General features: G+C 43.3%; 1 long non-coding RNA gene across 3 annotated transcripts; it reads right to left on the minus strand.

Moving 5' to 3' along the window:
• LOC144340560 (uncharacterized) lies at nucleotides 1-26,803 on the minus strand. Of its 3 annotated transcripts, none has more exons than XR_013416809.1 (5): nucleotides 26,374-26,803; nucleotides 14,598-14,701; nucleotides 11,037-11,136; nucleotides 6,588-6,682; nucleotides 1-1,860 (listed from the first exon to the last, which is right to left on the minus strand). It is a non-coding gene; the product is annotated as an uncharacterized LOC144340560 (long non-coding RNA). The 3 variants fall into 3 exon arrangements; XR_013416810.1 differs by having other exon boundaries at nucleotides 11,037-11,139; XR_013416813.1 differs by lacking the exon at nucleotides 14,598-14,701.
• Nucleotides 26,804-26,816: the final 13 nt, after the last annotated feature.

Below are 26,816 nucleotides of genomic sequence, written 5' to 3' on the forward strand. Positions count from 1 at the left end.
TACTTTCATACATTTTTATTTTATTATTATTATTTTGAGACAGAGTTTTGCTCTTTTTGCCCAGGCTGGAGTGCAATGGCATGATCTCGGCTCACTGCAACCTCCACCTCCTGGGTTCAAGCGATTTCTCCTGCCTCAGCCTCCTGAGTAGCTGGGATTACAGGCGCGCACCACGATGCCTGGCTAATTTTTTATATTTAGTAGAGACGGGGTTTCTCCATGTTGGTTAGGCTGGTCTCAAACTCCAGACCTCAGGTGATCCACCTGCCTCAGCCTCCCAAAGTGCTGGGATTACAGGCGTGAGCCACTGCGCCCAGTCTGCTTCCACACATTTTTAAAAAGAACTTACTGAAACCAAAATATGAAGCCTTTTGGGAAATGTTAACTTAGACTTTTGAACTAGTGTGTGGTATTAAAAAAGCACTTGATGATAGAAGAAAAAAAAAGCACTTGATGAAGAGTCAAGAGTCCTGGTATTCAAGTTCAGGCTATTTCATCAACTACCTGAATGACACTGAGCAATCCAATTAAATCTGCTTGTTTAAAGATCTCTGATTTAGGCATTATTATTCTATGGTGCCATTCACTGGTCTTAACTTGAGCTCTAAATCCTGTCTTGACATCTTTAATTTTTATTAAAGGACATCTGCTACAGTTTCAACTGGCTTGTGCATTTAGCAAAATGTGCATTTCACAACTGCATAAGCAAATTAAGAAAAAACAATAATCCTTACTGATATACACATGGATCTTACTACCTTTCTATAAAAAGTTAGGAATAGGCTTGCTGTTTTTATTGAGATCATTAGATTTCCTCAGCCTGACCCGAGGCAAGGCTTCTAAAACTGTGATGTTTGTACAGGTAGCCTCACACCTCTCTTTCTTCACCTCCTCCTACTTCCTCATAGCGCCTTTGCCCTGACCCCAGGTGTCTCTGCTTTCACAATACTCTGCAAGCTGCCAAACACCCACCTCCTTCTAACCCCCTTGTGCCCACTGTTTTGTTCACTCTTTAGTACACAGTGCCTCATTATTAAAATTCCTTCTTCTTTATAAAAACCAATGTTCATTCTTGAAGTTCCCAACTCAGTGGATATGATGAGGAAAACTATTCGATTAAAAGAATTAATATTAAGTTGTGAATAAATCTACAGCTCATTTTACAGAAATGTAATTGGTGGAATTACAGACTTAATAGCAATGTAAAAACATTTTAGGGAGTGCAGGGAAATTTAAGAAGGTACAAGTCACTTAAAGGGCCTGTTTGCTTTATAGCCTTGCTGCTTAAAGTATGGTCCTAGGACCAACAGCAATGACATCAGGTGGGAGCTTGTTAGAAATAAGAACCTCCGTTACACTTGTCAGAATTTGCATTTTAACAAGATAGGGGAAACTCAGGGTAGTTTGTATGTATTTTAAAGTTTGAGAAGCACTGGTTTATAGTATTCCAAGTAGGCAAACACCTTTTCTCCTCTTTAATTTAAAGTGGGGTCAGCTGTTGGTTATGTTCAGTTTATTGCTAATCTCTTTTTTTTTTCAAACAAAAGGTTTTACATATTTATTACTGAACCAGCCTGGTAGTGCAGAGCATATTCATCAATACTAATTTTTGCAATTAAACATGTCCAACTGTCCAGATAGTGGTGACGTTTCCAGCTTGATATGATCAGATGATAGTGACCTTGATACTGAATGGATGTGTGTGCCATCCCATGTGCAAATCCTTATAGACCCAGCTTGGTTCTTCTCCAATGTGTCCTTTTGGTGTTGTAGCTGATTACCAGTTTTCATCCAAATCCACTGGGGAATGAGACAGTTTTGCTTTTGTTTCTTGGCCAGGAATTACTTGATCCTGAAAGTCTTGTGAGAAGACATGGTGAGAAATTTAGTCCTATTATTAATCTTTATGTTTATGTTGCATACATTCTTATATTTATGATAATTTTCATAAAATTTGAAAAAAACATACATTTATATAAAAGGCGGGCCTATAAAAGGCTGTAATCTCAGCACTTTGGGAGGCCGAGGTGGGTGGATCACCTGAGGTCAGGAGTTCAAGACCAGCCTGGCCAACATGATGAAAACCCGTCTCTACTAAAAAATACAAAAAATTAGCCAGGCGTGGTGGCAGGTGCCTTGGGAGGTTACTACTTGGGAGGCTGAGGCAGGATAATTGCTTGAACCCAGGAGGGAGAGGCTGCAGTGAGCCAAGATTGCACCACTGCACTCCAGCCTGAGGAACAGAGCAAGAATCCGTCTCTAAATAAATAAATAAAAGGCTTGGTCATACGTATGAGCCAGTAAAACCAACAGGAATCTGTTTTCCCCTAGAAAGTCTATTAACCAAGAATACAAATAGGAAACTTGTATTCTCCTCTACTGATAGACCTTTAAACATTTTTATAGTACCATTGATACGATAGACTAGAATGCAAAATTTACATCCATTTCAAAGATAAAATAAGCAGGATGCAGTAGCTCATGCCTATAATCCCAGCACTTGGGCAGGCTGGCAGGATGATTGCTTGAGCCCAGGGGTTCAAGACCAGCCTGGGCAACATAGCAAGACTCCATCACTACAAAAAAAAAAAGTAGCTGAACATGGTGGTGCACACTTTTAGTCCTTGTTAATTAAGAGACTGAGGTGGGAGGATTGCTTGGACCTAGGACATTGAGGCTGCAGTGAGCCATGATAGTGCCACTCCAGACTGGGCAACAGAGTAAGATCCTGTTTCAAAAAAATAAAAATAAAAGATAAAACAGACTAAGTGGGGACATGGGGCCAAATGCCTACATTCCTTGGCAGGTGGGGGATTCAAATTTATCCTTTCTCTGTAGAGGCTATTTGGACAAAAAAGTTTGAAAATCAGTCAGGTGCAGTGGCTCAAGCCTGTAATCCCAGCACTTTGGGAGGCCGAGACAGGTGGATCACAAGGTCAGGAGATCGAGACCATCCTGGCTAACACGGTGAAACCCCATCTCTACTAAAAAAATACAAAAAACTAGCCGGGCGTGGTGGCGGGTGGCTGTGGTCCCAGCTACTTGGGAGGCTGAGGCAGGAGAATGGCGTAAACCCGGGAGGCGGAGCTTGCAGTGAGCTGAGATCCGGCCACTGCGCTCCAGCCTGGGCGACAGAGTGAGACTCCAACTCAAAAAAAAAAAAAAAAGTTTGAAAATCTCTGGGTCTCCCGGTCAAGTTGATTACTATTATTTCCTGAAGACATTCTGTTTCTTCTGACTTCCATGCTTTTGCCCCTGCCTGCTATTATCTCCAATACAAACCTTTCAAGTCACAAAATTTACTTGATAAGATGGAAGTAGGTGAGAAGCCAACTTGTTCTTGCCTGGCACCAGCACAATTTTGGCCTACATTTTGTTTTCTCACAGAAGGAAGATGATCTTAGGTTTGTGCAAGTCTGCCTGACCTGAAATTTGAAGACCTGGATCATAGCTATTTGGTGAAATTAATTGTTGCTTTATATAGATATAGTTATTTAGAATTTATTCAGTCCAACCAACCTATGGGGGACTCTTAACTTCCCAATAGATGGCAATTCATTATATTGCTAAAATTATCACAACTGTTACTTGAATTTTTACTGGATAATCTAATCTAGACAATTAGATTCCATTCTACTGGAACTAACAGGTGGACTGTTAGAATATTGCAAAGAGGAATTTATACAGTTCTACAGAGTGACTTTTTACCTCCAAGTATGAAGTTTAATGTCTTCCTACTTCTCATTCTAAAAGATATGCCAAGAAGACATATGTCTCATTATCACATATTGGACAGCTCAGCTCTGAGTCAGTGACCCTCTCACCTACAGAAATCATCCACTGCGCCAATAGTGAGGCAGGTTGGCTAACCTTGTTTTCTGTTGCTTATGGGGCTTTATATGCCCTGAGGAAAAAAGACTTGAGTTTCAACATCTATCATTTCTGCCTGTTGGATTTCTTAAATCCATTCTATTTAGGAGAAATTTCTTGAGGTGTGCATCCCACTTCTTAGACGCATGATTCCGTGATATTCAAAACCTATTTATTGAGTGCCTACGATCACTGTGATAGACACGACCCAGGAGAATCTAAAATGGGTAAGACCATCTCTGTTCTTCAGGAGCTTTATAGTAGTATGTGTGTGTTTGTGTGTATGTGGGAGAATGAAGTGGGGGTTAAAAAGTACATAGAAAACTGTAATATAAGGCAGAACACACATGCTATGTGTAGGCCCACCAATAACATTTCTGGGATATTCATATCAAAAGAACAAATTGAGGCCCACATACCATATACTAAAATCTATAAAAGTTGTAAATCAAATTAACACAGACTACCAAATAAAATATAGCCTCATACCTCAACAAGTAAATTTTCATAGCAACCAAATAGAAAAATGTGTGTAAAGCTATAGTTTTTATATGATTGGAAAGAGAAGTGAAATGTCGAAAAACGACAGAATTTAAATATTATTGCATGTGTCCAGATGTTCCACTGATAATCCAGTGGTGTGTGGATGAGAAATAAAATTTTTTAAAGTGTAATTTATATATCGTTGGCCGGGCGCGGTGGCTCAAGCCTGTAATCCCAGCACTTTGGGAGGCCGAGACGGGCGGATCACGAGGTCAGGAGATCGAGACCATCCTGGCTAACACAATGAAACCCCGTCTCCACTAAAAATACAAAAAAAAAATTAGCCGGGCGTGGTGGCGGCGCCTGTAGTCCCAGCTACTCGGGAGGCTGAGGCAGGAGAATGGCGGGAACCCGGGAGGCGGAGCTTGCAGTGAGCCGAGATCGCGCCACTGCACTCCAGCCTGGGCGACAGAGCGAGACTCCGCCTCAAAAAAAAAAAAAAAAAAAATTTATATATCGTTATATTTATTCCATAATTTTTATCTTGCTATCATTTCAACAAAATTGTGAATTATGTTATCATCATTAAAGTTTTTGTTTATCTGTATTCTATCTACAGCAATTACCTAGAGGTAGTAAAATTTAAAGGGTACAGGCAAGGCACAGTGACTCACGCCTGTAATCACAGCACTTTGGGAGGCCAAGATGGGTGGCTCACTTGAGGTCAGGAATTCGAGACCAGCCTGGCTAACATGAATAAACCTTGTCTCTACTAAAAATACAAAAATTAGCCGGGTGTGCAGGCAGGTGCCTAGAATCCCAGCTACTTGAGAGGCGGAGGCAGGAGAGTCGCTTGAGCCCGGGATGTGGAGGTTGCAGTAGCCGAGATGGCGCCACTGCATTCCAGCCTGGGTGACAGAGCAGGACTCCATCTCAAAAAGTAAGTAAATAAATAAACAAATAAATAAAGGATACAAAAATTGCATATGTTGAATACATTTTCCTTAAGAATGTCAATGTAGGCCGGACACCGTGGATCATGCCTATAATCCCAGCACTTTAGGAGGCCGAGGCAGGCGGATCACCTGAGATCAAGAGTTCCAGACCAGCCTGGCCAACATAGCAAAACCCTGTCTCTACTTAAAAAAAAAAATACAAAAATTGGCTGGGCGTGGTGGCAGGCGCCTGTAATCCCAGCTACTCAGGAGGCTGAGATAGGAGAATCGCTTGAACCTGGGAGGTGAGCACCTGTAATCCCAGCTACTCAGGAGGCTGAGATAGGAGAATCGCTTGAACCTGGGAGGTGGAAATTGCAGTGAGCCGAGATTGTGCCACTGCACTCTAGCCTGGGTGGCAGGGCAAGACGTCTCAAAAAATTAAAAAAAAATAAGAATCTCAATATAAAAATGTAAAATAAAAACTACTGGCCAGGCACGGTGGTTCATGTCTATAGTCCCAGAACTTGAGGAGGCTGGGGCCAACTGATTGCTTGAGTCCAGGAGTTTGAGACCAGCCTGGGCAACATGCCAAAACCCCATCTCTACAAAAAATACAAAAATTATCTGGGCCTGGTGGTATGTGCCTGTAGTCAGTCACAGCTATTCAGGAGGCTGAGGCGGGAGGATTGCTTGAATCACTTGAGCCTAGGAGGTTGAGGCTGCAGTGAGCTGAGATGGTGCCACTGCACCCCAGCCTGGGTAGCAAAGCAAGACCCTGTCTCAAAAAGATTTATTTTATGTTTTAAATTATTTTACTTATAGAATATTTTTATCTATTAAAACTGAGTAGAAAATAAAATTATAACTAATTAATATCAATATTTTAAGTCAAAATTATTTAAATCTGACATTTTGAAATGTTTTGGCCAGGTGTGGTGGCTTGTGCATATAATCTCAGCACTTTGGGAGGCCAAGCCGGGTGGATCACCTGAGGTCAGGAGTTCGAGCCCAGCCTGCAGACATGGTGAAACCCTATCTCTACTAAAAATGCAAAAATTAGCCGGGTGTGATGGCCCATGCCTGTAATCCCAGCTACTAGGGAGGCCAAGGCAGGAAAATTACTTGAACCTGGGAGGCAGAGGTTGCACTGAGCCAAGATTGAGCCACTACACTCCAGCCTGGACAACACAGTGAGACTCCATGTCAAAATAAATAAATAAATAAATATTTTTTTTTCAGCTAAGGTATTGCATAAAGCACACAAATCTTAAGTATATAATTTGAAGAACTTTATACTTGTGTACATCCACGTAATCATCACCCAGATCAGATACTTAACATCTCTAAGACATCAGCAAGCTCCCTCATGTTGGTTCTCCAAGCTGATAACCCTGCAAAAGGTAACCATCAATCAGATCTCTATCACCAGATAAGAGTTTTGCCTGTTTTTTAACATTATTGAGATATAATTCACAAAATATACAGTTCACCCATTTCAAGTATACAATTCAATGCTTTTTTTAGTATATAAGCAGAGCTGTTCAAACATTACCACAATTTTAGAACATTTTCATCATCCCCAAAAAGAAACTCTGTATCTCCAAACACTCCCCTTTTCCCACCAATTTTCCCAGCTCTAGGCAACTTCCAATCTACTTTCTGTCTATATGGATTTACCCATTATGGACATTTCATATGAATGGAATCATACAATTTGTCATCCTTTGCAAGAGCTTTTTTCCACTTAGCACATTTTCAAGGTTCATCCATGTTGTAGCACATGTCAGCATTTCTTTTTTTTTTAGTGGCTGAATAATATCCCATTGTATAGATATACCGCATTTTAACAATCCATTCATTGGTGGATGAACATTTGGGTTGTCTTCACTTTTTGGCTATTATGAATAATGCTGCTGTGAACATTCTTAATGTTTCGGCCTTAATGTTTCTATTTATCTTGAGTATGTACCTAAGAGTAGAATTGCTAGGTGATATGGTAACTCTATGTTTAATTGCCAAACTCTTTTGTAAAGTAATTGTATCATTTTTACATCTTTTCACTTAAAGTTTGTTTTGTTTGATATGAGTACAGTCACTCCAGCTTTCTTATGGTTGCTCTTTGTATATATTTTTCCATTCTTTTACTTTCAGTCTATGTGTATCTTTTTTTTTTTTTTGAGACGGAGTTTCACTCTTGTTGAACAGGCTGGAGTGCATTGGCGTGATCTTGGCTCACCGCAACCTCCGTCTCCCAGGTTCAAGTGATTCTCATGCCTCAGCCTCCCTAGTAGCTGGGATTACAGGCACACGCCACCACGCCTGGCTAATTTTGTATTTTTAATAGAGATGGGGTTTCACCATGTTGGTCATGCTGGTCTCGAACTCCTGACCTTAGGTGATCCACCCACCTCTGCCTCCCAAAGTGCTGCGATTACAGGCATGAGCCACCGTGCCCAGCTATATGGTATCTTTGAATGTAAACTGTCTTCTGTAGCCAGTGTACAGTTGGGTCTTTTTCATAAATGCAGTCTGACAATCTCTACCTTTTGATTGGATTTGATTGGATTGCTCAATTAATAAACACTTATTATTATTATTGATATAGTTGGATTTATGTCTGACATTAAATTTTTTTTTTTCTTTATGGACAGAGTCTCCCACTGTCACCCAGGCTGGAGTGCAGTTGCACCAACTAAGCTCACTGCAAGCTCCGCCTCCCAGGTTCACACCAATCTCCCGCCTCAGCCTCCTGAATAGCTGGGACTACAGGCGCCCGCCAAACGCCTGGCTAATTTTTTGTATTTTTAGTAGAGACAGGGTTTCACTGTGTTAGCCAGGATGGTCTCGATCTCCTGACCTTGTGATCTACCCACCTCAGCCTCCCAAAATGCTGGGATTACAGGCGTGAGCCACTGCACCTGGCCGCCATTAAAAGTTTCGTAGGCCAGGCCCAGTGGCTCACGCCTGTAATCCCAGCACTTTGGGAGGCTGAGGTGGGTGGATCACCTGAGGTTAGGAGTTCCAGACCAGCCTGGCCAACATGGTGAAATCTCTACTAACAATTTAAAAAATTAGTCGGGCATGGTGGCGGGTGCCTGTAATCCCAGCTACTCAGGAGGCTGAGGCAGGAGAATTCCTTGAACCTGGGAGGCAGAGGTTGCAGTGAGCCAAGATCACACCATTCCACCATAGCCTGGGCAACAAGAGTGAAACTCCGTTTCAAAAAAAAAAAATTTTTTTTCTTTTGTTTCTATCTCTCATGTATTTTTTATTTTTATTATTATTATTTTTGAGATGGAGTCTCATTCTGTCGCCCAGGCTGGAGTGCAGTGGCGCGATCTCGGCTCAGGGCAACCTCCACCTCCCGGGTTCATTCACATCATTCTCCTGCCTCAGCCTCCCGAGTAGCTGGGACTACAGGCTCCCGCCACCATGCCGCGCTAATTTTTTGTATTTTAGTAGAGACAGGGTTTCACTGTGTTAAACAGGATGGCCTCGATCGCCTGACCTCGTGATCTGCCTGCCTTGGCCTCCCAAAGTGTTGGGATTACAGGCGTGAGCCACCACGCCCCATCAGCTCTCATGTCTTTTTATTCTTCTCTTCCTCCTTTACTTTTTTTTTAAGTGAATATTTCCTAGTGTAACATTTTAATTCCTTTACTGATTTTTTTTACTACATTTCCCTCCCCTCCCCTCCCCTCCCCTCCCCTCCCCTCCCCTTCCCTTTGCAAGAGCTTTTTTTCACTTAGCACATTTTCAAGGTTCATCCATGTTGTAGCACGTCAGCACCTTGTTTTTTGTTTTTTGTTTTTTTTTTTTTTTTTTAATGGCTGAATACTGTCCCATTGTATAGATATACCACATTTTAACAATCCATTCATTAGTGGATGAACATTTGGGTTATCTCCACTTTTTGGCTATTATGAATAAGCTGCTGTGAACATTCTTTTTTTTTTTTTTTTGAGACGGAGTCTTGCTCTGTCGCCCAGGCTGGAGTGCAGTGGCCGGATCTCAGCTCACTACAAGCTCCGCCTCCCGGGTTTACGCCATTCTCCTGCCTCAGCCTCCCGAGTAGCTGGGACTACATGCGCCTGCCACCTGCCTGGCTAGTTTTTTTTTTGTATTTCTTAGTAGAGACGGGGTTTCACCGTGTTAGCCAGGATGGTCTCGATCTCCTGACCTCGTGATCCGCCCGTCTCGGCCTCCCAAAGTGCTGGGATTACAGGCTTGAGCCACCGCGCCCGGCCGATGTGAACATTCTTGTACAAGCTTTTGTGTGGCCTCTTCCCTCCCCTCCCCTCCCCTTCCCTTTCCTTCCCTTGACAGAATCTCACTGTGTCGCCCAGGTTGGAGTGCAGTGGCACGATTTCAGCTCACTGCAACCTCCGCCTTAAGGGTTCAAGCAATTCTCGTGCCTCAGCCTCCAGAGTAGCTGGAATTACAGGTGTGCACCACCATGCCTGATTAACTTTTGTATTTTTGGTAGAGAGGGGTTTCACCATGTTGGCCAGGCTAGTCTCAAACTCCCGACCTCAAGTGATCCTCACGCCTCAGCCTCCCAAGGTGCTAGGATTACAGGTGTGAGCCACCGCGCCCGGCCTTATATTTGTATTTTCTTAGTGCTCACTGTTGGGCTTACCGTATCATCTTAACTGAGCAGAGTCTTGTTCAGATTTATTCCAAGTTAATTCTGTGAGATAAAGAAATACTATTCCTGGTCGGGCGCAGTGGCTCACACCTGTAATCCCAGCACTTTGGGAGGCTGAGGCAGGTGGATCATGAGGTCAGGAGATTGAGACCATCCTGGCTAACATGGTGGAACCCCGTCTCTACTAAAAAATACAAAAAATTAGCCGGGCATGGTGGCAGGTGCCTAGTAGTCCCAGCTACTCAGGAGGCTGAGGCAGGAGAATGATGCAGAGGCAGAGGTTGCAGTGAGCCGAGATCACACCACTGCACTCCAGCCTGGGCAACAGAGCGAGACTCTATCTCAAAAAAAAAGAAAAAAGAAATACTATTCCTATACAGTAGTATTCCCTCTTTCTCTTTTTGTATTAATATTGTTATACCAATTATATCTATATGTGGCTATATATTTATACCTATAAATCTTTATTAACTTGTTACCTTATAGAATTTTATCTCTATTAAAGAAGACGTGGCTGAGAGCGGTGGCTCATGCCTGTAATCTCAGCACTTTGGGAGGCTGAGACGGGTGGATCATGAGGTCAGGAGATCGAGACCATCCTGACTAACATGGTGAAACCCCATCTCTACTAAAAATACAAAAAAAAATTAGCCGGGCTTGGTGGCAGGTGCCTGTAGTCGCAGCTACTTGGGAGGCTGAGGCAGGAGAATGATGTGAACCCGGGAGGCGGAGCTTTCAGTGAGCTGAGATCCCGCCACTGCACTCCAGCCTGGGTGACAGAGCAAGACTCTGTCAAAAAAAAAAAAAAAAAAAAGAAGCTGTGAAAAGAAAAGAGAGCAAGTATATATTTATAGAGTCGTTATATTAACCTTCCTATTTACCATTTCTTGTTCTCTTTATTAGTTCCTGTGGATTCCAGAGTTACCATCTTGCTATAGCTTTGCTCCTACCTACCTCATTTGTGTTGTTATTGCTAAATATGTTACATTCCTCTAACAATTCAAAACATATATACTGGTTTATATAATTGCTTTTTAAATCAAGTAAGAGAGGAAAGAAGAAGTAGTATACTATTTTTTTTGTAATTACATAATTACCTTTACCAGTGCTCTTTGTTTTTTTCACATAAATTCAAATTATTGGAGCCACTTGCTTTCAGCCTGAAGAACTTCCTTTATTAGGTCTTGTAAGGTGGGTCTGCTAGCCAAAAAAAAAAAAGAAAAAAATTTATCTTTTTGTTTATCAGTGAATGTCTTTATTTTGCCCTTATATTTGAAAGATAGTTTTCCTGCCTCTCAGATTCTTGGTTGACAGGTCTTTTTTCCCTTTCCTTCAGCTCTTGAAACACATCATCCCATTGCTTTCTGGCCCCCATTGATTCTGATGAGAAGTTAGCTGTTAATCTTATTGGGTTTCCCAATAAGTTACTACTTTCAAGATTTTCTCCTTGTCTTAGGCTTTCACCATTTTTATGGTGATGTGTCTAGGTGTAGATTTTTTTGAGTTTGTACTACTTGGTTTGGTTTTTTTTTTTTTGAGGCTGAGTCTTGCTTTATCAACCAGGCTGGAGGGCAGTGGTGTCATCTCGGCTCACTGCAACCTCCACCTCCCAGGTTCAAGTAATTCTTATGCCTCAGCCACATGAGTACCTGGGATTACAGGCGTGCACCACCATGCATGGCTAATTTTTGTAATATTAGTAGAGATGGGGTTTCATCATATTGACCAGGCTGGTCTCGAACTCCTGGTCACAAGCAATACAGCCCCCCCTCAGCTGCCAAAGTGCTGGGATTATAGGTGAGAGCCACCGCACCTGACTGAGTTGGTCCTATCTGGAATTTGTTGAGCTTCCTGGATGTTTAGATGAATGTTTCTTATCAAATCTGGGAATTTTTCAGCCACCACTTCTTTGAATAAGTATTTTTTTCCTGTTCCTTTATCCTCCCCTTCTGGTACTCACATTACACATATGTTGATGCACTTAATGGTGTCTCACATTTCTCTGAGGCCCTGTTTCCTTTTCTGCATTTTTTTCTTCCTCTGTGTTCTTTGAATTGCATTATCTCTATTGACACATCTTCAAGTTTGACTTGTTCTGTCAGTTAAAATGTACTGTTGAGGTCCTCCAGAAAAATTTTCATTTCAATTGTACCTTCAATTATTGACTTTCCATTTGGCTCCTTAAAAATATTTTATATGGCTTTATTGATATTCTCTGTTTGATGAGACATTGACCTTATAGCTTCATTTACTTTTTTTTTTTTTTTTTTGAGAAGGAGTCTCGCTCATTGCCCAGGCTGGAGTGCAGTAGCACAATCTCAGCTCACTGCAACCTCCACCTCCCAGGTTCAAGCAATTCTCCTGCCTCAGCCTCCTGAGTAGCTGGGACTACAGGTGAATACCATGACGCCCAACTAATTTTTTGTATTTTTAGTAGAGACGAGGTTTCACTGTGTTAGCTAGGATGGTCTTGATCTCCTGAACTCGTGATCTACCTGCCTCAGCCTCCCAAGGTGCTGGGATTACAGGTATCCACCACCATGCAGGCTCCTTTTTTTTTTTTTTTTTTTTTTTTGAGATGGAGTTTTGCTCTGTTGCCCAGGCTGGAGTACAATGGCACAATCTTGGCTCACTGCAACCTCTGCCTCTTGGGTTCAAGCGATTCTCCTGCCTCAGCCTCCTGAGTAGCTGGAATTACAGGCACCCACCACCATGCCTGGCTATTTTTTGTATTTTTAATAGAGATGAGGTTTCGCCATGTTGGCCAGGCTGGTCTCGAACTCCTGACCTCAGGAGATCTGCCTGCTTTGGCCTCCCAAAGCGCTGGGATTACAGGTGTGAGCCACTGTGCCCAGCCTCTTTACTTTTTAAAGCATAGTTTTCTTTTGTTCTTTGAATTGTTTGTTAAATCTGACATCTGGGCCCTCACACAGGTATTTCTGTTGCCTGTTTTTGTGTTTGTTTTCCTTGTATAAGAGTCACACTTTTCTGTTTCTTTTAATGTATCACAATTTTGTTGTTGTTATTGAAAACTGGACATTTAGTCCATAGCAACTCTGGATACTGACTCCCTTTACCCTTCTCCAGAGCTTGTTTTTATTACAGTTATTGTCATTAATTAATTTATTTATTTATTTATTTTAGGGACATAGCTGTTTTAGTGAAGTCTATTTTCCCTGCAATGTGAAGCTTTTTGTGTCACTCCTTGGAGGATTGTCCTGGGATGCAGTGATTTCAGCAAAACTCTCATCCTATCTCTTTCTTGATTTCTCTTTAAAGCTGGATGCTTTATTGGTTATCACATCCAGCTATTAGGCTGCACTAATTGCCTGCTGTTTTTCACTAATTGTTGTTTTCAACAATTCTCGGGGACATAAATTGTTCCATAAACAGGTTTAATTAAATTCAGGCAGGAGTAGATTTTGAAGCCATTCTTTTGGGTTTGTTTTGACCTCAGGTGAGCTCTTTGTTGTGGTAGCTAATGAAGAATTTTGTGGAAATACAAGAGTTTTGAGAAGCAGTTGGCATTTGAACTACATCTTTAAAAGTGAATTGGATTTCAACAGGCAGAGATGTAAGGGTAAAGGTAAACTGCAAATGAGGTAAGAGAATTATCCGAGATTCAAATCATGGGCATTCAAGATAAAAAAGAGAATTATCAAAGACACAGAGCCAAGGAATCATGGTATTCTCATTCTGACTGTATATGAATATGAGTATAGTGGAAGATACAAGTGAAAAAATATTTGCTTAGTATTTTTATCTTTGGACTTTAGATCCATACTATGAAGGGTCTTGAATGCCTTCTCAAAAATTTGTGCCTAATTTGGTAGGTAATAGCTAGTGTATTCATTAAAGCTAGGTCCAGTTGCATTAAAAGGAGAGCCATATAAGGCCAGGTGCGGTGGCTCACGCCTGTAATCCCAGCACTTTGGGAGGCCGAGGCGGGCAGATCTCCTGAGGTCAGGAGTTCAAGACCAGTCTAGTCAACATGGAGAAACCCAGTCTCTACTAAAAATACAAAAATTAGCCAGGTGTCCTGATGTGCACCTGTAATCCCAGCTACTCAGGAGGCTGAGGCTGGAGAATCACTTGAACCCAGGAGGCGGAGGTTGCAGTGACTTGAGATCGCAACACTGCACTCCAGCCTAGGCAACAGAGCCAGACTCCATCTCAAAACAAAAACAAAAACAAAAACAAAAACGAAACAAAAAAAAGCACTGCTCTAAAAAATAAAGTGTATAGGCCTGGCGTGCATGGTGGCTCATACCTGTAATCCCAGCACTTTGGGAGGTCGAGGCGAGCGGATTACCTGAGGTCAGGAGTTTGAGACCAGACTGGCCAACATGGTGAAACCTCGTCTCTGCTAAAAATACAAAAATTAGCCACATGTGATGGTGCAAGCCTGTACTCCCAGCTGCTTGGTAAGCTGAGGCAGGAGAATTGCTTGAACCTGGGAGGCGGAGGTTGCAGTGAGCCGAGACTGTATCACGGCACTCCAGTCTGGGCTACAGAGTAAGACTCTGTCTCAAAACATGAAAAAGAAAAAGAAGAGTCATATAAATGGCTAAACAAAATTAGAATTTATTTCTGTGTCGTATAAAGCAGTCTGGAGATAGACAACTCAGCACTCCCATCAAGACTCCATAGTCACTCACTCATTCTCTCTTTCTGTTCTACTCTTCTTAGTCATTAATTTCATCCTCATAGTTTCCTTGTGGTCTGAAATGGTGGCTGGGGATCCAAATATTATATTTATTTCCTAGACAAATAAAGAAAAAGGGGTAGAGACACAAAAATATGCAATTCCCAGATGAGTTATCACCCCTTTACAGTTTTCCTGAAAACCCATCCAATACATTCTATTTACATTTCAGTGGATACCTCACACTATAGGGAAAGCTAGACATTCTGGCTTTTTTTGTTTTTTTTGAGATAGAGTCTCACTCTGTCGCCAGGCTGGAATACGGTGGCGTGATTTTGGCTCACCGCAACCTCTGCCTCCTGGGTTCAAGCGATTCTCCTGCCTCAGCCTCCTCAGTAGCTGTGGTTACAGGCGCATACCACCATGCCCGGCTAATTTTTTTTTGTATTTTTAGTAGAGACGGGGTTTCACCATGTTGGCCAGGATGGTCTTGATCTCTTGACCTCGTCATCCGCCTGCCTCGGCCTCCCAAAGTGCTGGGATTACAGGCGTGAGCCACTGTGCCCTGCCCTTTTTTTTTTTTTTTAAGACAGAGTCTTGCTGTGTTGCCTAGGCTGCAGTGCAGTGGCACGATCTCGGTTCACTACAACCTCCACCTCCTAGGTTCAAGCAATTCTCCTGCCTCAGCCTCCTGAGTAGCTGGGATTACAGGCGTCTGCCACCATGCCCAGCTCATTTTTTGTATTTTTAGTAGAGATGGGGTTTCATCATGTTGGCCAGGCTGGTCTTGAACTCCTGACCTCAGGTGATCCGCCCACTTCGGCCTCCCAAAGTTCTGGGATTACAGGCATAAGCCACCATGCCTGGCCCACTCTGGCCTTCTAACCAGGCACACTCACTACTGTCCAGAATAAAATCAGAATTCTGCTACTAAAGAAAAAGAGAAAATGGATACTGAGTAAGCGGCTAGCAGTCTCTGATATAGGGAGCTATAGAAGCTTTTTGAGTAGGGTAATCACACAATTCTAGCATTGTTCTGGGAAGACTGGTCTGGTTGCTGAGGAAATAATAAAGTTGTGGATACTTGTTAGGGTGCAATTGTGACTGAAATTACAGGTAAGAAGCAAAAATGACCTTAACTAGGACAGTGGCATGTAAGATGGAAAGGATATCCTAAAATGAAAAAGTCTGGGAAAGGGAGGATCACAGATAAAAATTTGTTTTTGAAAAGTCGTTGCAAGACTTCGGTAGGAAAAGCTATTAAAATCACTTTTCCCTAGGTAAGAAAAAATGTTGGAAATAGAAAACAAAAGGTAAGTTTCCCTGGGCCTGCATTTCATCCAACATTTTAACATATAATGTGAACATGGAAATACACAGGAAAAACATTGGGTTTACACATCACTTTGTAGAGTAATACCAATCTGACAGGAACAAAAAAAAAAAGAGGTGGTTGCAGTAGTGTACACCTGTAATCTCAGCTACTCAGGAGGCTGAGGCAGGAGGATTGCTTGAGCCCACAAGTTTGAGTCCAGCCTGGGCAACATAGTGAGATCTAGTCTCACTATGGTTGTTTTTTTTTTTGTTTTTTTTGTTTTTTTTTTGTTTTTTTGTCGTTTTTGAGACAGGGTCTCGCTCTGTCGCCCAGGCTGGAATACAGTGGTGCGATCTCAGCTCACTGTTACTTCCGCCTCCCGGGTTCAAGCAATTCTCCTGCCTCAGCCTCCCAAGTAGCTGGGATTACAGACATGTACCACCACACCCAGCTAATTTTTGTATTTTTAGTAAAGACAGGTTTTGCCATGTTGGCCAGGCTGGTTTTGAACTCCCAATCTCAAGTGATGCACCCACCTTGGCTTTCCAAAGTGCTGAAATTACAGGCATAAGCCAGTGAGCCTGGCCCCATGATGTTGATAATTACTTTTTTTTTTTTTTTCAAGAGAGCAACTTCCCTAAGAAAAAAAAGGGAAAAAGCTCAAGAGACTGGCTGAGCGAGTAAAACTGAGCTTCGATATAGAGAAGTGTGAGTTAGACTGAAGGGAAAATTGTACTCGTAATGTAGTTGGGCTCTGAGATATAATTTATAATCCTAGAAACATGTCTTAGAGTCACTGTCAACAGCTCAATATTTTCCTGTGGCCTCAAAGGACCCCAAGGTTAACCAATATTGGAAAGGCACAACGAAACAGACAGAAAAATTTGACCCTACCATGATACTATGCCATGGTGCCTCAAATAATCTAAACCTTAAGGAAAACATAATTGCCTAAAGATATGAAGATGGTCAAGCAAGGTATTTATTAGTTGTGGAGGCCAAAAGAGAAGCTGTAGTATGATAGTCCAGAAAGCCTGGGAATTTTCAATATTCAAACGGTGAAGGTTTAAAAGGAATGTAATTAAAGTACGTAAAATTATAACAAAAGTTTACTAAAGACAGAAAATTGACTCAGGCATACTTTGTGAACTCAGAAAGAGGAATACACTTGGGCTAAACAAAATTAAGTTCTATTTTGCTTACCAGGTAATAAATTAATTACTTCTGATTAATATATAGATCACCAAGATAGGTCACCAATAAATAGATCACCAATATATAGGTCACCAATAAAGCCCTTAAAAAATAATATCAATACCAGGCCGGGCGTGGTGGCTCAAGCCTGTAATCCCAGCACTTTGGGAGGCCGAGACAGGCGGATCACGAGGTCAGGAGATCGAGACCATCCTGGCTAACACAGTGAAACCCCGTCTCTACTAAAAAATACAAAAAAAAAAACTAGCCGGGCGAGGTGGCAGGCGCCTGTAGTCCCAGCTACGCGGGAGGCTGAGGCAGGAGAATGGCGTGAACCCGGGAGGCGGAGCTTGCAGTGAGCTGAGATCGGGCCACTGCACTCTACTCCAGCCTGGGTGACACAGCGAGACTCTGTCTCAAAAAAAAAAAAAAAATAATAATAATAATAATAATACCAAGAGTGAACTGTAATGTAAACTATGAACATTGGGTGATAATGATGTGTCCATGTAAGTTCATCAATTGGAATAAATGTACCACTCAGGTGGGGGATGTTGACAATGGGGGAGGCTATATGTACACTTATGGTGGTAGGTGGTATACATACATTCTGTTTAACTTTCCCATAAACCTAAAACTGCTCTAAGCCGTGTGGGGTGGCTCAAGCCTGTAATCCCAGCACTTTGAGAGGCTGAGGTGCGCAGATCACTTGAGTTCAGGAGTTCAAGATCAGCCTGGCCAACATGAAGAAACCCTGTCACTGCTAAAAATACAAAAAATTAGCCGAGTGTGGTGACACACACCTGTAATCCCAGCTACTTGAGAGGCTGAGACAGGAGAATCACTTGAACCCGGGAGTGCAGTGACCCAAGATCGTGCCACTGCACTCCAGTCTGGGCAACAGAGCCAGACTCCATCTCAAAAAAAAAAAAAAAAAAAACCTGGGCCAGGTGCAGTGACTCACGCCTGCCTGTAATCCCAGTGCTTTGGGAGGCTAGGTTGGATGGTTCACTTGAGATCGAGAGGTCCGGAGATAGAGACCATCCTGGCTAACACAGTGAAACCCCGTCTCTACTAAAAACACACAAAAAAATTTAGCCAGGCGTGGTGGCGGGTTCCTGTAGTCCCAGCTACTCAGGAGGCTGAGGTAGGAGAATGGCTTGAACCCGGGAAGCAGAGCTTACAGTGAGCTGAGATCACGCCACTGCACTCCAGCCTGGGCGACAGAGCAAGACTCTGTCTCAAAAAACAAAACAAAACAAAACAAACCTGCTTTAAAAAATAAAGTATGTAGGCCTGGCATGCGCGGTAGCTCATGCCTGTAACCCCAGCACTTTGGGAGTCCAAGGCGGGCAGATTACCTGAGGTCAGGAGTTTGAGACCAACCTGGCCAACATGGTGAAACTCTGTCTCTACTAAAAATACAAAAATTAGCCGGGATTACAGATGCCTGTAATCCCAGCTACTTGGGAGGCTGAGGCAGGAGAATCACTTGAACCTGGGAGGCAGAGGTGTTGCAGTAAGCCAAGATCATGCCACTGCACTCCAGCCTGGGCAACAGAGCGAGACTCCATCTCAAAAAAAAAAAAAAAAAAGAGTGTATTAAGAAAAATTCACAAATGCAAAATCTTCAGTGAAAAAATTCAATATTTGAATGTGTCTGTATGCATAAAGAATTGTGTGAAAGAATGGACACCAAAATGTTAAAGTGTTAAAGGTGATTATTTCATTTTGAGTCATTTTTATTTTCTTCCTTAATAATTATATATGTTTTCTGAATTTTTCAGCAAGCTTGTGGTTTCGTTTATTTGTTTGTTTGTTTGTTTTCTGAGACAGAATCTCGCTCTTTTGCCCAGGTTTAAGTGCAGTGGCATAATGTTGACTCACTGAAACCTCTGCCTCTTGGATTCAAGTGATTCTCATGCCTCAAGCCTCCTCAGTAGCTGGGATTACAGGAGTGAGCCACCACACCTGGCTAATTTTTGTATTTTTAGTAGAGATGGGATTTTGCCATGTTGGCCAGGCTGGTATCAAACTCCTGGTCTCAAGTGAACCACCCAACCCAGCCTCCCAAAGCACTGGGATTACAGACGTGAGCCACCGTGTCTGGCCAAGCTTGTGTTATTTATCTAATAAGGAATACATCTGTCTTCCTCATGGAAATAAAAACAATACATATTAGGCTAATAAAGAAAATTAGCCCCTTCCTGTTGGAGAAATAATCTTAGCCCCTTCCTGTTGGAGAAAGAATCATGGGGAATAAATTCTGGTAGTGTCAGAAAAGATGAACTGGGTCACTGGCAAGCACAGCTGTGTGGCAGCTATTCCATTCCTATGTGGGACAGTCAGGTGGTAGAATCCATTCACCAGTGGTGCTTGAGAAACTCTTGATGCTGTTTCCTTATGTGCATACCTCTTTGAACTATCATTACATCTCTGGTGGTGCCTAGAATGTACTTTGCTATTTAGAGCTAGAGAAAATTCATGTAGGCAAGATGGATTTTCTTAACCAGCATAGATTGCTCTCTCCCTTGTATATAAAGACTTCTGCTTGCAGAAAAACAAGTGATGATATAGCTTGAAAGATGACTGGATCAGGTGGGCGCCATGGCTCACGCCTGTAATCCCAGCACTTTGGGAGGCCGAGGCAGGTTGATCCCCTGAGGTCAGGAGTTCGAGACCAGTCTGGCCAACATAGTGAAACCCTGTCTCCACTAAAAATCCAAAAAATTAGCCAAGCGTGGTGGTACATGCCTGTAATCCCAGCTACTCAGGAGGCTGAGGCAGGAGAATCACTTGAACCCGGGAGGCGGAGGTTGCAGTGAGCCAAGATCACACCACTGCACTCCAGCCTGAGCAAAAAGAGCTAAACTCTTTCTCAAAAAAAAAGGAAGGAAGGAAGGAAGGAAGGAAGGAAGGAAGGAAGGAAGGGAAAGAAGAAAGAAAGAGAAAGAAAGAGAGAAAGAGAGAAAGAGAGAGAGAAAGAAAGAGAAAGAGAAAGAGAAAGAAAAGAAAGAAAGAAAGAAAGGAAGGAAGGAAGGAAGGAAGGAAGGAAGGAAGGAAGGAAGGAAGAGAATCACTGAGAAGAGGAATGTGTCAGACCCCTGTTGTCTTCGAGGTTGACCCACACTCTAGGACCTCATGCTTTCAGTTACTTTCTTAATTCATTCAATCTCTTTATTGGGTAACCCATAGATATTGCGTTAGGTGCTTTGGGATATAAACAAGACAGGATTCCAGCCCTTCAAGAGTTTTCAGAAACGTTCCAATGAAGGTCTGTGTCCTGGTTTACACCCTTGCCTCACTGTCTTACTGAATCACAAAACCTTAACTCCAGATTAATCTGTTTTCCCTATGCTTGAGTGAACGCCAATGGCGAAATTATACATACTTGGGATGGGGTAAAGATTTATTGCCTGTTTGGTATCCCTAAGGGAGTTGTGGTCCTTTGAAGAGCTGAGATGTTTTGTTTGTGTTTTAAAAAGGCTGGTTTGATTTTTGTTCAGTTTCCCTTTTTGTCTCCCCTATAGAACCCAGTGCCTTCTGGCAGTAGGGCTCAGTTCTAGGCCTTAGCCATTGTTCTTTTTCTTCTCTACAGCAACGTTTAGCTGCATCTCTGGATAGAGTATTAGATGGCTTTTATCTTTGTATTTTTCTGTATTTGATTTTATTTTCTGCCAATATGCATTGTTGATAGAAAACACGTGAAAGCTACTTTATTGTCAAAACAGAAGGAAAGTTCATTGCTTCTTGTTCTATTCTTTCAGGTTTTAGTAGAAGGTGTACTAACGCAGTTTAAATATTAACCCAGGTAAAGCTTATTCTGGCTCCTTTTCCTGGATGTATTTTCTTATCTCGGTCAGCATTAACTCTACCCACCCGGACTGCTAAGTCATAAATCCTGGATACATCCTTAATACCCCCCCGCCACCATCCAAACACTATCTAATTCTGTCAATTGTCACTTTAACTATCTTTCAAATATGTCCCTTTCTTTCTTTCTGCCTTAGTTTGCTACTGCCTTAGTTTAGGCTTTTATCATCTCTCACTTGTATTACCACATCACCCTTCTAATTGATCTCTCCACCTCCAGCTGCATCTCCTCTAGTACAGTCTCCTAAATCATAACTCCCCTCTGCTTAACATCCTTCACTGGCTCCCCACTATCTATAAGAATATGAATCAGTCTGGGCAATATAGTGAGACCCTGTCTCTACAAAAAAAAAAAAAAATTAAGCCGGGTGCTGTGGCTCATGCCTGTAATCTCAGCATTTTGGGAGGCCGAGGTAGGCAGATCACCTGAGGTCAGGAGTTCAAGACTAGCATGACCAACATGGAGAAACCCTGTCTCTACTAAAAATACAAAATTAGCCAGGTGTGGTGGCGCATGCCTGTAATCCCAGCTACTTGGGAGGCTGAGGCAGGAGAATTGCTTGAACCTGGGAGGCAGAAGTTGCGGTGAGCCGAGATTGCGCCACTGCACTCCAGCCTGGGCAACAAGAGCAAAACTCCATCTCAAAAATAAAATAAAATAAATTAGTCAGTCATGGTGGTGGGTGCTTGTGGTCTCAACCACTTGAGAGGCTGAGATGGGAGGATTGCTTGAGTCTGGGAGGCAGAGGTTGCAATGAGTCCAGATTTGCACCCTTGCCTGGGTGACAGTGAGGCCCTGTCCACACCCCACCCCATCAAAAAAAAAAAAAAAGAGAGTATGGCTCAGAATGTCTCAACATGGTCTACAAACTTTTTAAGTCCTGACACTGGCTTTACTCCTGGCCCCTTTAACAATACTTATGACTTCCTTCATGTCTCCTGGATGGTTCTGTCTCCTTATTGCCTTGTGGCCTTTGACCTTGATTTTTTTTCCCTTTGTTTGGAATGTTCCTCCTCCCTACCCTGACAAAAAAACTCCTCTACTGGTTCAGAAAACTGGGCTCAGTTAGCCTTCCTCCATTCTCTCTTCCCTCTCCTCCAACTGCCAGCTGTGATAATCATTAACCTGCTCCCACTGTATTCAGAAGATCATAACATAAACAATAATAACAGCGGTTAGGCAGGCCTCGTGGCTCACACCTTTAATCACAGCTAGTTAGAAGGCTGCTGCAGGAGGACAGTTTGAGTCCAGAAGTTTGAGGCTGCAGTGAGCTACAATCATGCCATTGCACTCCAACCTGTGTGATGGAGCAAGAAACCTGTCTCCAAAACTAAGAATAAAAATAAAATAACATTAACTATTAAAACTGGTTGAGCACTTCTATATACCAGCGTCTATATGTGAAGCTTTGCCGGGCGCGGTGGCTCACACCTGTAACCCCAGCATTTTGGGAGGCCGAGGTGGGTGGATCACAAGGTCTGGAGATCCAGACTGTGGTGAAACCCCATCTCTACTAAAAATACAAAAAAAAATTAGCCGGGCGTGGTGGCGGGCGCCTGTAGTCCCAGCTACACGGGAGGCTGAAGCAGGAGAATGGCGTGAACCCGGGAGGCGGAGCTTGCAGTGAGTGGAGATCGCCTCACCGCACTCCAGCCTGGGCGACAGAGCAAGACTCTGTCTCAAAAAAAAAAATAAATAAATAAATAAATAAATAAATAAAAATAAATAAATAAAATTAAAAAAAATAAAATATATGTGAAGCTTTGAAGGCATTAACCCATTTAATCCACACAATGACCGTGTTGTGTAGACACTTTTTTTTTTTTTTTGAGACAGAGTCTCCCTCTGTTGCCCAGGCTGGAGTGTAGTGATGTAATCTCCGCTCAATGCAACCTCCACCTCCCGGGTTCTGGGTTCAAGCGATTCTCCTGCCTCAGCCTCCCGAGTAGCTGGGATTATAGATGCCTGCCACCACACCCGGCTAATTTTTTGTATTTTTAGTAGAGATGGGGGTTTCGCCATGTTGGCCAGGCTGGTCTCGAACTCATGACCTAAAGTGATCTGCCCACCTTGGCCTCCCAAAGTGCTGGGATTACAGGCGTGAGCCACTGTGCCTGGCTAATAAACAATTTTTTTTTTTAACATCTTTTTTTTTTCTTTTTGAGAGGGAGACTTGCTCTGTCGCCCAGGCTGGAGTGCAGTGGTGCGATCTCGGCTCACTGCAACCTCCACCTCCCAGGTTCAAGAGATTCTCCTGCCTCAGCTTCCCAAGTAGCTAGGATTACAGGCGTCCGCCACCACACCTGGCTATTTTTTTGTATTTTTAGTAGAGACAGGTTGTCACCATGTTGGCCAAGCTGGTCTCGAACTCCTGACCTCAGGTGATCCGCCCACCTTGGCCTCCCAAAGTGTTGGGATTACAGGCATTAGCTACCGTGCCTGGCCTTTAACATCCTTTTATTGTAACACTTATCTCATTGTTTTGAAATGGCTTATACTTATTAGTGTCCTATTTTTTTTTTTTTAATATGATGAAGTCAACACTTGCATTTAACCAAATCTTGATTCCCAAGGATTGTGTAATGTGAGATTTTCAGTGCAGTGGTGGGAGAGGCTTGGAGTCTGAGCAGAGGCTTTGGAGTCACTCCAATCATATATCATCTTTGCCCTTGCACTAAATGGTATCACCATCCTCTCAATTGCTTAAGGAAACAATCTGGGATTCATCTTGTTTACTACCTTTCTTCACACCTGCACCTCAGGAAAATATCCTGAAATCTTTCAATTTCTATTTCCACACCAACCAGCCTAGTCCAGGTACCACCATATACCCCATGAACTTGCCCAATAACTTTGTATTGTTCTTCAGCTCCTTTTGTTCCATTTCTGCTCCCTTCAAGTCATTCTCTATAAAATAGTTTGATTAAAAAAAAAATAAACCAATGGCTGGGCACAGTGGCTCATGCCTATAATCCCAGCAGTTCAGGAGGCTGAGGCGGGAGGATCACTTGAGCCCAGGAGTTCAGGACCAGCCTGGGCAATACAACGAAACCCGTCTCTACAAAAATACAAAAATTAGTCTGGTGTGGTGGCGCCTGCCTGTAGTCCCAGCTACTTGGGAGGCTGAGGTGAGAGGATGACTTAGTGAGCCTGGGGAAGTAGAGGATGCAGTGAGCCCTGATTGCACCACTGCATTCCAGCCTGGGCAACAGAGTGAGACCCCATCTCAAAACAACAAAAACCCAAACCCTTCATTATCTTGCCTTGCACTTAACAGACAAATCCAAACAACGTGATTAGGTTCCTGCTTAATGCTCTAAATTCAACTTCAAACCCCTACTTAACATGCTGAAGCCTCCTGGCCTGTTCCTTAAACAGCCACGCTTCAGCATTAGCCACAGTTCAGCATCGGGGCCTTCACACCCATTATCCTCTGTCTAGAATGTTCTTCCTCCCCATGGTTGGCTTGGCTGGCTCCCTCTTGTCATTTAGGTCTTAGCTCCTAAATTGTCTCCTCAGAAAGTCCTGCCCTGACCATTTTGTTTTGTTTTCTGCTCAATACTTATCACTGCCAGTGATTAGCTCATCTATTCGTTTCATTACTTATGTTCTCCATTAGAAACACAATCTTTTGTTGTTTGAAACAGAATCCCACTCCGTCGACCAGGCTGCAGTGCAGTGGTCTGATTTTTTGGCTCACTGCATCCTCCGTCCCTCACCCCCCACCCCACACCCCCCACCACAGGCAATCCTCCCACCTCAGCATCCCGAGTAGCTGGGACCATAGGGGCCTGCCACAATTCCCAGCAAATTTTGTTGTCGTTGTTGTTGTTTTTAAATTCTGTAGAGAGGGAGTTTCACTATGCTGCTCAGGCTGGTCTTGTACTCCTGGCCTCAAAGTGATCCTCCTGCCTCAGTCTCCCAAAGTGCTGGGATTATAGGCTTGAGCCACCTGTTTGTTTCCTTTCATACCTAGTCCTGCAGAACATAAGCCTCTAAGTGCAGGGGTTTCTTCTGTTTATTCACTGTTGTATTTCTAGCACCAAGAATACTATCAATATTTTTTGAATGAATGAATCAAACAGTGAAAAAGCGGGTCATCTTGGTGTGTATAAAAGGTAGCGAACAGAATCCCAACAGAAATGAGTCCCTATGTTCCTACTGCTCTATAACTAGTGGGAGTAGGGAGGGGAAGCAGCTGGGGTCTACCAGACCCTGTCACCAACTAGTTGGCACACGTGGCAATCACAGTTGTAGAAGAGGCCAAATGGAGCACTTCTGCCAATGACAGCCAGTACTAAACTCGACTGGACACTGAGGGCCAGTTCTGCTTTGAGTGAACAGTGCAGCCTGCTGGGTGGCCAAGGGAACGTGTACAAATCCACTTTGTTTAAAGGACCACAGAAGTAGTCAGTTCTGTTAAACCTCATCTATTTCTTCGGGGATTTTTGTCCTGGGGAGGAGTGGGGAAGAAGCAATTAGTCAGGCCAGGCTAGCCGGTATTAGTTTGCAGGCTGCGAGTGCAACTCTTCAGTCTCTGTTCCTCTCATCATTGCCTTTTCACCTACCTTTACCCTAATTCACCTACACCTCTGCCTTCACAAAATCCAAGCGATTAACTATTGTATTTAATCTCTGTCCCAAATCTCTCTGCATCATTCTTCTTTTGATTATGAAGTCACGAGGGCCCTTTATTTATTTTATTTAATTTTTAAAAATTTTTTTATTTTTGAGACGGAGTCTTGCTCTGTCGCCCAGGCTGGATGGAGTGCAGCCGCACGATCTTGGCTCACTGCAACCTCCACCTCCCGGGTTCAAGCGATTCTCCTGCCTCAGCCTCCCAAGTAGCTGGGACTACAGGCGCCCACCACCACACCCGGCTAATTTTTTTTGTATTTTTAGTAGAGACGGGGTTTCACCGTGTTAGCCAGGATGGTCTCGATCTCCTGACCTCGTGATCCGCCCGCCTTGGCCTCCCAAAGTGTTGGGATTACAGGTGTGAGCCACCGTGCCCGGCCCTATTTATTTTGTTTTTAAAACTTTTTTTGAGAAGGAGTTTTGCTCTTATTGCCCAGGCTGGAGTGCAATGGCATAATCTAGGCTCACTGCAACCTCCGATTTCCGGGTTCAAGCAATCCTCCTGCCTCAGCTTCCCGAATAGCTGGGATTACAGGCGCGCGCCACGACGCCCGGTAATTTTTTGTATTTAGTAGAGACGGGGTTTCACCATGTTGGTCAGGCTGGTTTCGAACTCCTAACCTCAGGTGACCCAGCCACCTCAGCCTCCCAAAGTGTTGGGATTACAGGAGTGAGTCACCGCGCCCGGCCTCAAGGGCCCTTAAATATTACTTAGTTGTCCCATTATTTGGTGTGTTTTATTATTTGGTGCAGGTTTTGTCCCCTTACCTAGTTTGAATGTTGCTGAAGGACGCTGCTTTTCAAAGCCTAAGGAATCTCCTGATAAAGCACGAATCTTGGTGTGTAGATAAGTCAGCGATTCTTGCTTCTGGCTAGTTCTACGTTGTTCCTGGATGGTGAGTTCAAACTGCAATGATCCACAGCTTCAGAAGTGGCTTATTCCAGTCGGCCTAGGAGCCAAACGACCCCGCAGCTCCATGCTACCACGCAGGATGCCGTTTCGGACTTGCAGGGAGTTGTCGCAGTCCGGTTTTGGCTTCACCTTCTACAGCTAGGGTGGAAGTGTCAAGCAAGATGTTGTCGCTGGTGTCATGATGTCCAGGTGAGAAGCTTACCTGGCAGGCTGCCAGGGCCAGCTAAGAGGGCTGGCGCCGGGAACCCGCGCGCCCGGGAAGGGGCGGGGAGGTGGGCGGAGCCTGGCAACCTCGGGA

This window comes from Macaca mulatta, chromosome 1 (assembly GCF_049350105.2).
Source record: "Macaca mulatta isolate MMU2019108-1 chromosome 1, T2T-MMU8v2.0, whole genome shotgun sequence".
Taxonomy (NCBI): Eukaryota; Metazoa; Chordata; class Mammalia; order Primates; family Cercopithecidae; genus Macaca; species Macaca mulatta.